This window comes from Chiroxiphia lanceolata, chromosome 1, assembly GCF_009829145.1.
Source record: "Chiroxiphia lanceolata isolate bChiLan1 chromosome 1, bChiLan1.pri, whole genome shotgun sequence".
Lineage (NCBI taxonomy): Eukaryota > Metazoa > Chordata > Aves > Passeriformes > Pipridae > Chiroxiphia > Chiroxiphia lanceolata.
In genome coordinates, this window is record NC_045637.1 from 152,237,831 (window position 1) to 152,252,632 (window position 14,802).

Sequence of the window (14,802 nt, forward strand, 5' to 3'; positions counted from 1 at the left end):
ATAAAATTCAAGAGTGAAAAATGTATATGAATGTCAAAGAACAGAAAGATCTTTACCAGGGAACATGTTCAGGAATCATAAGTCATTCACCTCTTAGGAGGTTTCATTTCTTCACTCATCTGTCATCCTTATAAATTGCTCCTTTTTTTTTTCCTTGCAAGAATGGAGAGCACAAACAATCACAAAACTTCTTTAAGGGAGAATTTCCAGAAGACAGCATAAAGCAAGATTTTCCCAACATCTTTGGTACCCAGTCAGTTCACAATCCTTTTGCAGAGCCGAAATGATTCCACATGCCTAATCCTGCACATTGCAAGGGGCTGGTTTGCCACAATTCTTGTTCCCAATATAAATGTTGTATAGCTACAAATAACAGGTGTATGAGAATGAAAGGTCACTTTTAGTGGGAGTAAAGATGTGTTTTTCACTGGAAGCCGGTTAAAAAACAGAACTCAGAGAGCTTACTCAGAAAAATGAGGTAAAGAACATGTAGAGATACTGAGTTAACCTGTTGGCATCAGAGCCAGGTCAAAGCACGGCTCTTCCAGAGACATAATCTCTGGCTTCAGATTAATAATTTAATTTCTATGTATGGTACATTTAGATAAATTTTTAACCTAACTGCTCTCTGTCTAGACATCTATGAAAACAGTAGTTATCAATCTGTGAAACAGAGGTGAGGATCATTCCTATATTCCACCCAGGCTGGCTCAGACACACATAAAACACCCCAAAAAAGTATTCAGGGTCTCAGTTCCCAGCCAGGATCTCTGTCACAGTATTTCAAGGCTGAGGTTTGAGGCTTCAGTCATTTCAGGCACAATGTGGCTGTTCCTTCCACTTGGGATCCAGCTCTTGGCCAAGGACAAGGGGGTTGAAACTAAATGACCTTTAAGGTGCCTTCCAACCCAAATCACTCCGTGATTCCATGACACCCTCAGAATATGAACAAACCACAACAAGGAAGGGATTTGCTTCTTTTCTAGATTTTGTTATCTGTACTAATATGTGAAACCACTGTGTAAGGAGAACATGATTCAACCTGTAGGGTCTGGATGCTGGGGGAAATCAAATGGGAAACACCAAGGATGGTATCCAGGAGAAGGCATCCTGGGCTAAATCAAAGTTACACATCTCAGCTACTCTTGGTGAAATCACAGTGCCTGGCATGAGAGATGCAATACAACAACTTTCGATCCTTTAAACCAACAGCTTTCAAATTGCCTTGGAGAAACAATCAAGAGTTGTAAACATGATATATTTTCAGCAGTTTTTGGTGAGGACATCAATTAAGGCAGGACAGTGTTATTACAATATTTAACTACAAAGCCTGACACAAACATAATTCCAGTCAATCCCAATTTACTTTCAAATACACATCCTTCCTAGTAAAGAGATATCTGTTTTCTTCAAAGTTCTAGCTCATATCTGTCCCACGCATAGCACGAGGTATTAGGCTGAACTTGGGGCCAAATGCTCAATCTTTGGGTTTCTGAAGTTAAATGGATGAAGTAAAAACTGAATATTTGAGTCACCACTGAAGCTCATGGGTTGTGAGGCACTCAGTCCTTCAGATTTAGCAGAAAGTGGAGCATGGGACAAGGGGGGGGGCAGTTAAATATTAAAATGGGAAGAAATGCTTTAAGTGATGGTCCTTCTCCCATTTCTTATCCCCCAGCCCTCCATTCTGAGTATGATCTCAAATCCTCTTCACCTCCTCCTCCAGTCCTTAACCCTACAATATCATGGATTTTCCATCCAGTCAGCATCTTCATCAGCCCTCTGAAATCATCAAAAAGACTTCAAAAATGGGAAGATGTTAAATGCTAATATTTAACACTAGCTACCTTATTCCCAATAGGCCAAGAATTCCTGAAATAGCTGCCTCCTCCAAGGGAAGCACGAGAATGGGCAGAGAGCCATGAACAGAATTTTACCCCACATCTCCAGCTCCTGTTCTCCCAGCTCTCTGAATCAATAATGTTTGCTAATCTGGCCATATCAGTGTTTCATATTCCAGGTGAAACCCTCTCACCCTTTCAACCTCAAAACAGTTTGACCTAGTTTGGTGGAACAATTCTAAAGAGGATTTCAATGTTTCTTTAAATTTTCTATTTTTTTTTCCTTTAACTGGTTGAGTATTTTATGAAAGAGAGGCAAAACACTTGTTTATTAGCAAGTAGATTCCCGTGTTAGGGGTTTTTTGTGAATAAAGGATCTCTCTTTGGAGCTATTAATATCTTGTATTTTCCTGAACATACTTTCCACTGTGCTGATCAAAAGCTTTAAGAATAATGTAACTTCTTCTGTGTGATTTCAAAAATACATTAAGGGAAGCCTTACCATGCAGATTCCTTTGTGGGCTGCTAATGTGCATTTAAGTTGTACTTTAAATTTCAAACTTAAATTTAAATTTTAGAGGTCTGAAACCTCTAGCAGCAGATAAATTATGAACTGCTTCGTGTGTGGGATATCCTTTCCATTTACAAGTTTGAAGCATTACTATTTTAATTTCTTCTTCTTCTTTCTTCTTCTTCCTTCTTCTTTTTCTTCTTCTTCTTCTTCTTCTTCTTCTTCTTCTTCTTCTTCTTCTTCTTCTTCTTCTTCTTCTTCTCCCCCTTTCTTCTTCTTCTTCGTCTTCTTCTTCTTCTTCTAATATTTTTTAAAAATAGTGGACAGAAGTTCTAGTCCTGCATTAAGACCTCCTGAGCAAACAGGGCAGAGCCCCAGAGGAGCAGCCAACACAAGCTCCAGGGACAAGCATTGGGCTTGCACTGGAAGAAGAAGAATTTACTAGAAATTGAGATAAGAGAGAACTCAGGGGCTGTGTGGGGTCTTGACTGTGACTTTTACCCCAGCAAAATCGGGGGAGAAGAATGAAACAACTCAAGTTTTTATAACTATTGACCAAAAATCATGTTGTTTTGCCAACAAACTTTCCAAGCAGCCACAGGCAGGTTATAGAGGGTGATTCAGAGCCTTGTAAACTCAGAAGAGAGGTGATCTTTAATCCTAGGAGTGCTGGGGGTGGTGAGGAATGGAGCACCACTGTGGTTGGGCTGGGAAGGCAGCTTCAGGCTGCTCTGTGTGAATAAATCTACATGTCCAATTAATTTAGCACCAACCCTGCCTGCCTACACAGCTCAGAATTTTCACCAGAGATGGAAATAAATGATTCCACACACCCTATTTAATAATAACAACCTCTTGTACTGCCAGGTTTGTAAGAACACAAGGTCCAACAAAAGGTGTGGGTGTATTGCTCCCTACAAACTGATCTCCAGAGCATGGAAATGAGAAGCCTTGGCAAAAGAGATTGAAATAGAAGGAGCAGATTCAGATAAATTCCACTTTAACCTCTACAAATGCTAAGAAACTGTTGATGTTCACCAGAGAAAACAATACCCAAGTAAGGATCGACGTATTTCTAATATAACAGACAATTTTTTACTCTTAATAGTCCCCTTTATGCTTGACTTTAATTAGCAGAAACATTATGCAGGCAGATGTAGGTGGAAAGGGCTTGGATTCAACCCTCAGATGTCACTAACAAATATTATCTTGGGGTCCCACCCACACCCATCCTGGTGCTGGTTGAGGTGGTGGTTGCAAACAAAAAAATCAAAGGACTGAGCCAAACAGTGTTTTATTGAGGGAAGAAAAGGGCAACGAGGAAGACAAGCAGGCAAATATGTGACAACCACTAAGCATTTTCTGGAGTACAGTGGTGCTTTCTTAAAGCCCTCGTCTCACTTTTATGTGAGGCAACTGCCCTCCCACTGCCCACTCTCCACCTCCTGCAGTAACACAGCATTCCCAGTTGGCAAGTCCCTGTCTCTGATCCAGTGAACCCTGCTGCACAGAATCACAGAACATCCTGAGTTGGAAGGGACCCACAAGGACCATCAAGTCCAACTCCTGGCTCTGCACAGGACAACCCTGAGAATCACACCACGAGCCTTGATGGCAGGAGACCTTCAGAGAAGGCACAGCTGACACAAAAGCACAACCGGCCCATGATTGACACCCCTGAGACCTTCCACTACCTCATTCCACTGTTTCCAGACTTCTGTGCTAAAAAGGTTCCACAGAGAGAAGACACAGCCCATCCTACCCAGTGAGGACCATGGTTTTGAAGTCCTGTTTACCCCAAGGCACCAAACCACAGCCCTAGGTAGGTTGCCCACAGCTTGGCTTCACTTCTGCATAGTCAGTTCTCCAAACTTTTGCATCTTGCTTTACTACACTCAGCCTGCCTCCTTTTTCTAAGCAAGAACATTTCCCAAATATAATAAAAGACAACCCACAAACTGAGTATGTCTTCATGTCTTCCTCTCGGGTCCTTTTCTCTGACAAGTCAAAATCCTCCTATTGAGGATTTCAACCCACATGGAACTCTCTTTTAAGGTCTGGTCTCATCACTCAGGACTCTAATTCAGAGATGCTGAACAGCTTGTGCTCTAAAAGCTCCCTTTCCCCTCCCTTCCAGCTGTAGTTTATTTTCATTGCAGAACTGACTTTTAATTACTGATTTAAGCGTTCTTCATAATTGGATGACCTTTGCCAGCTCCTCCCTTACAAACTTCCTTGAAATCTTCAGTTCTTTCCATTGCTGAGAGCTTAACACGAAACCAAATACCAGCCAGACCACACAGACTCTTTGCATCTCATCAGAATCCATGAAGACACTTCAAATTTGAAACCTTGTCCCAGAAAAGTCCCTTCCTTACCTCAGACTACTCTGGCCAAGCAGTGACAGGTATAATCCAAGCAGTGCTGAGGCTCCCAGGTCAGATGGAGAGGTGGCTGGCTGGGCAGAGAAACACAGAATCACAGAACATCTTGAGTTGGAAGGGACCCATAAGGATCATCAAGTCCAACTCCTCGCCCTGCACAGACACCCCAACAATCCTCCCCTGTCCCTGAGAGCATTGTCCAAACACCCCTGGAGTTCTGGTAGCCTTGGTGCTGTGTCCACTGCCCTGGGGAGCCTGTTCAGTGCCCAACCACCCTCTGGGGGAAGAACATTTTCCTAATATTGTGGCATCCTTTTTGGTCTCCAGCACAAGCCAGGATGGCTGGAGGAGAACATCTTAATTATCCTGCTCAGCCCACGAGGTTCTCCTGCAGACCTTTAGAAAACATTCCAGATGCCTTTTGTCTCCTGGGATATTCAGTCATTTTAAGGCACACTAGGCAGTGAGTTAGAAATGCATTGATTCTTTTACCAGAAAACTCCCAGAATGACCTTTACATTTAATATTTCAGTTTGTCAAGTCCATTAGCAGCAAATTATTTCCTCTCACTGCACAACAGTCCTTGGCCCTCTAAACTATCCTTTATGCCTTCTTTAACCTCACCCTGGCAGTGCAGAGGGAAGTGCAGACACAAGAGAGCCTGACAAGCTGTCAGATTTTTAATTCATGCTGAAAAGTGGTAAGTGGATGCTGGAAGCATTATTTCCACAGGCTGAAAGAGTGGATTTGGAACAAACCCTTGCTGATAAACCCTCCACCAGAAACTACATGAAAAGGGATTATTTTCAACCAAATATCAGGTCTGACCTTCAGCTTGGCAAATTAGGTATACTTTTCCCCTCCATCATCACTTTGCTCTCCACTCTGCCTCAAAGGATGTGCATTTCAATGTCCAAAGTGCCTTCAGATCACTGCCAGAGCTCTGCCCACTGCCTTCTCAGAGACCTGAGCAGTTCCACGGTGTGGAGGAGCTGCTTCTGCCTCCTGAAATCAGCTCCTCAAATCAGCAGAACTATTTCCAAAGGTTACCACGCTGCTCTTCTGCTTCTCCAGGCAGCTCTGCTCCTCTGGCAGCCACCTGCCTCTCCGATGGTAGAAGGATTTTCCTGAGAAGGAAAATCAAGAAGTGGTGTCTGTGAAGCCCAAGTTCCTCCAGATTTCCAGCCTGTTTCTCTTACACCATCCCACCACAGCCCCCTCACAACCCAGCAGCTGTCCCAGTCCTCCCCACCAGCCCCAACACTGCAAGGACTCTGCAGGGACACAAATGCAAGCTGGAAAGCCACAGACACTGAAAATAAAATGTTAAGCTGAGAATTTCCTGCTTTTTTTCTTAGTGGCCATTAATTTGGGTTTCTCACCCTAAACCACGTGCTGATTTTCACAATACTTGAAAGAAATTCTCTGTCAAATTCCCTTATGTTCAAAAATTATTGGAAAGAAGACTGGAAGACAAGTGGACAGATGGACACAGAGCCTTAGGAGGCTGAGTTTGTTTAGGGACTCAGCTGAAATACCACTATCACTCTGGTCACCCAGAATCTGTTGAATTTAGATGATGACAAACTCTGAAATTTCAGCATATTCCAACAAGTCTGCTTGGAACCCGACCATTTCAAAACCATTTTGGCCTTTTTCTGACCTGTGTGCCAGTGTGAAACCCTTTGCTGCAGTAGAGAGGGGGAAGAAAAATTCACTGAACCAAAAAAAATGGGTGGGGTGACAGCACAGGGTGGTCACTGCCATCCTTACATTTCAACTATTCCTGGTTTCAAATGCAGCTGCTCAGCCTCTCTTTCCCAGTCCTGTGTTTCTATCAGTTCTTTTCTGTTGCTGTATCTATGTCATCCTTGGGTATCAAAAACATGCTCTGTCCTCATTTTCATGCTTCTCTGCTGCATATCCTTAATCTGTTAATACTCTTTTCTGCTGTGCCCTGATACTGGAAACATCCACTCTTCTTCCTCCTAAGGCACAGCTTCTCTTTTCCTGTGTTTTTCTCCACACTTGTGATAAAAAGATTACTCACCTGGGGAGATAACCTGTCTTTTAAACTCTTATCTCCAGACCTGGCTGTACTAAAGTCTTTTATCTTGTCACATTCTGTCCAAATAACACCTCCTGGGGACTGAAATGGTTCAGTTTTACCCTTGGTGCTGGGCTTAAGGACACACATGACATTGAGCAGATCAGTCCATATGACCTATTGCAATCTTTCTTAGCAATCAAGGAAATCAGAAGCTTTAATATCTTCAAGCAAAATCTAAAACTTCATTTTACCTTAAGTACTGTGGAAAGCCAGTTTTAAGCTTATGCCCTAAGCAAGAGGTTGCTTCTGGAAATATAACGTCTGCTGTACTTAAAGTGACTGTGGTGTGAACAAAACCATGGGAAGATTGATCTCACTGAAAGAAAACTGGGAAAGTATCTTCAGCTTCACTAGAAGCAGAACCAAATCCAAGAGAAAAGAAGCCATGGAGTGATAGGACAAGGATAATGACTTTAAACTGAAAGAAGGTAGGTTTAGTTTAGATATTAGGGAGAAACTAATCCCTGTGAGAGTGGTGAGGCGCTGGCACAGGTTTCCCAGAGAAGCTGTGGCTGCCCCATCCCTGGAAATGTTCAAGACCAGGTTGGACGGGACTTGGAGCAACCTGGGATAGTGGAAGGTGTCCCTGCCCATGGCACCAGGGTTGGAATGAGGCGGTCTTTAAGGTCCCTTCCAGCCCAAAGCATTCCATGGTTCCATGATTACATGCTGCAAAATGATCTCTGCACTAACAAAGCCCCCGAAATGTGTGTGCAGACGTGCAAGGCAAAGCAGAGATTGTCATCCCACTACGAGAACAGTCACTTCGTTCTCTCCCTGGAGAAGTTAAATCTGCACTGAGCAACTTTGCCTTCAAACACAATCCAGAAAACACCTTCCCAAAGCCAGTCAAATTCATAAAGCATGTGCTATTCTGCCTGAAGCACTGGCTTCTACTGCTTGGATCAAATGAAGTATCATAAAGTCCTAGAATGGTTTGGGTTGGAAGTGACCTTAAAGATCATCCAGTTCCAACCCCCTGCTATGGGCAGGGACACCTTCCACTACACCAGGTTGCTCCAAGTCCCATCCAGCTTGTCCTTGAACAACTCCCCGGTTGAGGTGCCCACAACATCTCTGGGCACCAAGAGGATTGGTGCTTCTTCTTGTTCATATTTTGGTTTAGTTTTTGTTCTTCCACATTTTAGCTCTGCTAAGCACAGCCAGCTGGGAAGAGCTCCTGTTGCTGCAGAAGTGCCCAATACCTGAGAGTGCCTGAGCTGTGATAATTACTTTTTCTGGCACTGTTGTCTTGAATAAGGCTTTTCTCTCTCTTTTTTTTTTTTTTTCACCCTGATGCTTTTGTTGTATTCCACGTACAGCTGCAATTACTGTGCTGTTCAGCCTTGAATGGAAGACTATTAGATTCAAATCCTACTTAGAGATGATTTAAATCACAGGGTTTTAAAGCTGCAGTTTGTTCTCATGATTAAGCTGTCATCATAATTTGTAAGTCACTTTGGGCCTGAGTTTATGCAATTTGGTATAAGTAGCATGTGCAAGTGAGGGCAGGCTCACACCTCTATATCAAAAGGAGTAGCTGTCAGTGAGAACTTAGATCCCTCTAACTCGGGTGTGCTGAAAATACTGTGGCAGTACTATGGAAAACAATCCTGTGAATTGAGTTTTCCTGCATAACAGCCCAATGGGACTTTTCTGGAAGAATGAGAAGGGAACTGGGTCTGACCACTGCTTGTGCACAGAGTGACACTGCAAGGCAAATACCACAGGGTTTGCAGGAAGAAAGCAAGAGAGAGAAGAGTGATATGAATGAATTAATAAACCAAGACAAAGCCATTGTGCAGAGACCAGACCGTGTGGGGGGTTTCAGAAGACACAAGTTGCTGGCTGATTGCTGGGAAATGCCCCATCCAGACACGTGGCAGAGGCGAGGCTGACGCAGCTTCACATCCCCAGATCCAGCCAGTAGTGAGGCTGAGCCTGCATTTCCCACAGGAACACACACCAACACAGGGATATCACCTCTGTACACACATTTACATGCACACAGCTGGTCACACAGGGCAGTGCAGGCAGAAAATGCAGCACTCACACACACCATCAGCACCTGAGGTCTCACCTTGTCACTCCTCTCACTAAACTCCCCTTCAGGGCAGGTTTGGGTTGGTTGCTGGCAGCTGGCCCTGATCTGAACACAACTAATAAAGTGTTATCATGGAATCATCATATAATCATCATATGGTTTGGGACACCTTCCACTAGAGCAGGGTTCTCCAAGCCACATCCAACCTGGCCTTGTTATGACCATAAATCTCACTGGTACCAGATGTTGCCAAAACCGAAAGCTGCTTCTTTCTCTTTTCCTAGGACCTCCTCCCCTTTGGAGACACACTGATATAAAAATGTCCTGAGCAGCAATTTACATGGGAATTTTATGCCAATCCTCCAAAGCTGGCTGTCAGCCTGCATGACCTTTACTTTAGAATCAGTTCCTGCCTTAGATGTTCCATGATGGCACGCGAGGATCGAAAAGATTTTTATTTGTTCACAACACCAAAATTTTACTGTGGGTACAGAGCCTGCTTAGGCATCTGCTGGTGGTTGGATATAGATGTTGCCACAGCTTGAGGCGTGTAAAATTAGGTGGGTTTTCGGCTAGTCTGTGGGTGTGCTGAGCTCTGTTGGGTGGTAGACAGCTGGGACCTGAGCCAGTGAAGTTCCTTCTGCTCAAGGTGGCAGGCTCAGCCTGGAAGAGGTGCTTCCACCTGCCCAACATCTGGCTGCACAGCTGGTGATGAAAGCAGGAATTGGCTTTGGAGAGAGAGGGAACAGTCCCTTTATGCAACCTTGTGTGAGTCCCATCAGTAATTTATGGATTTTTCAGCAATCTTGCAAATTAGACTGCTATTAATCCCTAGAGATGTGCTGGGGTAAGGCTGTTATTGCTCTGAAAAGGTGAAAGTGAATGTTTGGCATTTATCTGGGTGACACAATGTCAGTGACACAGCCACCTCCTCCCCAGGGGCGCTGCAAGAATTTCCTTGACATGAGCCTGAAACGCAAATAAAAATCTCCGCAGGCACCCGACATGCCACCAATCTGCTCCCTGTCCCAGACATACAAAAAGGCCAAACTCCTTGCACTCCTCATGCTGGCAGGGCTCTGAGGAGCTTGCAGGGTGGAGACCTTAAATTTGAGGTCCTGCACATAACACCACGGAAAGGCTCTGCAGATCAGAGCTTGTGCAATAGGACAGACTGTCATGTGCTTCCATGAAAAGGGAAGAAGAACTACCACAGGAGCCAGCAGCAAGGTGGCTGTACAGATTCTCCAGGAATTTGTCAGTTGTAAGGGTGTCAGAAACACCTCCACTGCTCCACCTGCCACTAACAGCGTTTTAAGAATGTGACTGTATCCCTTATCCCAGGAAAGATATCAGAGGGGAAGTGGTTTCTGAGGTAGAAAGGTTTTAAAAGCTGTATTTTAAACAAACACAGAACGTGCAGACAGCTTAGTATTTCATACCTGGCTTTGTGCTTGAAAGCAGCCCACCCTGAAGTGACTCTATTCCATATTGCCCATTCCTGATGCTTGATGTTTAGCAGAGTTCTTCAAATCACCCTGTGCACCAGGTTTTTATTAATCCTCAATTTTCTTACTGTGACCAGCATTGACAGTTCATTAAAAATAACTGGTCCATGGAGAGGAGTGGGCATTTCAAAAAGCCATGGAGGTAATTTTTATAATAAGATGCAAAAGTCTTGTCCAGAGCCCCTGTGACCATGATGTGTTAAGAGTCCTCAGTATCTCCTACAGGTTTCTTCTTGCAACATAACTTGAGAATGGTGAGAAAGTGCTTAAATTACATGTCAGCAGTCACACAGATGGTCTCTGTCAGGCCACAAGCTACCCACAGTGCATTTCCCTCTCACCTGCTACGTGGCAGCGAGACAGTGATGGTGCAGCTACAGGGAGGCTCTTGCTTTTAATTCAGTGTAACATGTGAGCTCAGCCTCCTCACTGAACACAGCACAGATGGAAAAAGCATTCCTGCTCCAAAGGGTGTTTCCAGCCTAAGGACAGCATCCTAAACACAAATAAGCCTGCGAGAAGGGAACAGATTTTATAGAGTCAATAAAGAAATATAAGGACACGACAAGAGGAAACGGCCTCAAGTTGCACCAGGGGATGCTTAGATTGGAAAAATTTCCCCACTGAAAGGGTGGTCAGGCACTGGAACAGACTGTAAGGGGAACTGGTGGAATTGCCATCCTTGGAAGTGTTCAAAAAGGAGTGTGACACTCAGGGACACTCCTAGTGGTGGAATTGGAAGTGCTGGGTTAATATTTGGACTCGATGACCTTAGAGATCTTTTCCAACCTTAATGATTCCATGATTCTGTGATTAATGGCATGTCAATAAGAATGGCTCAGCTCATGTAAAGCATCTCCACCAATGACCCTGGATCCTCTCACCACGTGTGGATGCAGTTTAGGTGCAAGCAGCAACAGGATAAACAGGTCTAAGCCAGACACTGAGAGATATTACCTAAATTTCCAGTAGACCCAACACTGACCTGCATGCTGGGCTTTCCAGAGAGGAACCCCAGGGGTATGTCCATCCAGTTCATAACGTCAGGCATATTTTTTTTTCAGTGTTTCCTCCTTCTGCATGGTTTGCAGCTGGTCACAACAAATATTCCTCACTCCTTGCCCACTTTACCACTTCCAGCCAGTCTGCAGGGACGGAGCAAACCAAGGATAGCCAAACCCAAGATGTGCTGTGCATGGGTCAGGAAACCAGGACAGCACATCTGACTACAGCCCTGCTCCTGTCACAGTTTGGTCCTTTCCTCTACAACTGTAGTTCTGAATATGGGAATAAACAGGGTGATTTCATACCATTTTTGCAATTCTGCTGATTTTAGAGGACTTGAATGTGGGTGCTAACACCTGTCTCATTATGCCTCTGCTTCATGATAATCCAACAACTCTGGAGCCTCCCTATTCTCCCACCATGCCAGCTCATGTGAGACGAAAAATATACACATTATATACAATATATATGTGTGCAGATACATGTCCCAAAGTTCTCTCACAAAGATGCCAAGATTTCTCGTGGGAAGGGAACTGAACCAACGTAACTTCAGAGCCAGCAATCTGAAGTCTCCAGATTACTTTATGGGCTGGAGTTGAGGCCCTGGAATCACTAGTGACTTTTATATTAAGGATAAGGTAGGGGGAAAACCTCCAGATATGAATGGGAGTGTGCAGAAAACACATGGGCTACAGGCCCATAAGCTGAAGGGTGAGCCAAGCAGTATCTGGATGGAAGCATGAGGCAGTGGCCAGAGCCCTAAACTTTGGGATTTTAGATCTGAGAGACCATAAAGCCAATAAATCCAAGAGCAAAAGAAGCAAAGAGCTCCAAAAAGTGTGAGCAGAAGAGAGAGGATCTGGGGGACGTGGGGGTCTCTCTGGGGTTTGTGCAAAATGAGGGGTTGAGCAAGGGATGATACACCAGCTGCTGACTTCAGGGAAGCACACAAATAGATCCAGATCTGCCTGGCATTAGCACCAGCCTTTACAAATGAGCAATCCAAGCACGCTGCTGAAAGCCCAGCAGCCTATGGAATTTCATTCCCTGTCTCTGCCAACAGCCTGTCTTGCCTCTGGCTATAAATGTGTAAGACTCCAGGGACCAGGTAACACATGGAAAATAAACTGTTACAGCACTGGAACAGAGAGAGCAGGCAGAGCCATTTTCACCACTCGGGTGTTAAATGGTCCCAAAGGATTCCTCCTTGCGTGAATCCCTGCAGTCCTGCTGGAGCAGCTGCCTCCTGGGAGGATCAGTGCTGGGGATTTCACACGGAGCAGGGAATAAGCTGTGTTTGTTGGGAACAATATAAGAACAATGTGTGATGTCAGCCTTGACAGACGCTTTTCCACCTACATCACTGGTGTGTGACACTCCAGGTCCCACTGCAGCCATAAGGATGTTGGAAACATTCATTCCCTTGCCTTGGCAGTGGCACAGGAGAAGGAAAACGCCGTGAGGGAGGCGAGCACACTGCTGATCTAAGTGAGCTGGGACAGCAATCAGCTCTATTTTGACACCAACACCCTGCTGCTCTGTGACAACACGTTTTGCTGAGGTAATTTTCCATTGCCATGCAGATGCATGCCCATCCAGAGGCAGATCCTCGCTCCAGTCTCCTTCAGAGCTGCCTGAATCTGCAATTACGGTGAGCCTGAAATGACACCGAGAAAACAGCAGTGTCCTTAGGGATATAATCCAGTCTAACTCCTTCAAGGTGATGCCACATGCTGTCTTCCCTCTCATGCTCTCATAACTTCACACTGATTACCTTTTCAAGACAAGAGGTGCCTGCTGAGGAGGCTGAACCCAAAATCAGCAGGCTATGAGAAAAAACACATTGCCCACACTGTCAGAACCTAAAATATTCTGGTTTGGGTTTTATGCAATGGCACCAACATCTTAAAAATGTGCAGCATATGCACAGTTACCACACACCACAGCAGCCTGAGGAGACATATTCATAAAGTATTGAGAAAGTCTGGTCATCTTTGGTTTTCTTGTACACAACTGAAGCCACAGGAGGCTGTGACCTTCTGAAAGTTGAGAAGGTGCACATCAGCTCCAGATCTTGCTGCAAATCTGATCTATAAACTGGCTGTACAGGATAACCTGGAATACTAAAAGAAGTAGTAGGGAACAGAGTTGGAAGCTTGACCCTGTCTCATTTGGTGACATGGTGTTGATGAGGTAGACCCACCTCAGTGGATAAAGGGCCAGGAAAGGACTCAGAGGCTGAGTCCTCTCCTGGGTGCTCTGCCCTGGATGCCCCTCTACAATCCCAGATCCACACTTGAAACCTGTGAACGAGAAATGTCCTATGAGTAGGGTTTTCTTGGAACCGTTATGCCTGCTCCATCATTCATTTTTTTAATCTCCATTCAGATTTGAAGAGTAAAATTGTAAGTTTTTCTCCAAAATGAAACAGGGATTCCAAAAAACACGTGTCTCAACACCACTGCAACCGCTGCCCTTGGAATGCACATTGCTGCACCACTTTCACCAGGCTAAATCCCTGCTCCACTCTGTGTTTGGTATTTGATGGGTAAGGCCCAAGACTCCTGTCTCCAGAATTCCTTCATGTGCCAGTGAAGGAAGAGGAGTTCCCCCAAGAGGTACTTTAGAGCTGGGACCCCACAGAAGCTGAAGTGGCAGGTTAAGGAGATGGACTTTCCACTCTTCATGATCTTCATGATCAACTACCATGTTACTGTCTCCCACTGGGATATTCTCATCAGAGTATCACAAGTGGATTCAAACAGTTCATCTCTATCGCTGCATCACATCTGTATTTAAAGACAGATGTATTTTTGCCGGAAAACTCTATTTTTTTTTTGGAACGTGCGTTTTCTAATTAATTTTTATTTCATCATCCCTCACTGAGCTCCAGTTTAATTGCTTTTTGGTACTGACACTTTGCACAGACATTTTGAAAGTGGATAAAGCTCACGTAGTTTTTTCTGAGACTAGAAGAAACAAGCAATAACTTCAAGTCAGTTTTAGATTTGGACAACTTTAAAAATGAGTGATAACTACGGATACGAGTTTTATTGTGGAGGAGATGATTTGTGATCTCAGAGGGTACTTACTGTTTCTTCCTTGAATATATATATACAACATTCAATGGCATTTTTATGACTCCATATTTGCTGAAAGAGAATCAACTGACACAGTTACATGTGTTACAAAGGGTCTTGTTTGAACACATTCCTTCTCTACATGATTTCAATGGTAGTATAACCACGGTATTTATCTGTTGCAACCATGAAATCTGGATTAGGAACAGCATTTTCTGGAATTCCATTGGGGAGTTTTTGTGGAAATCACTTCTTCTTAATAGGACGGGCAGGAAGATAAAGCTGACAGACAGAGAGACTGGAAGCAACCAAACTTTGG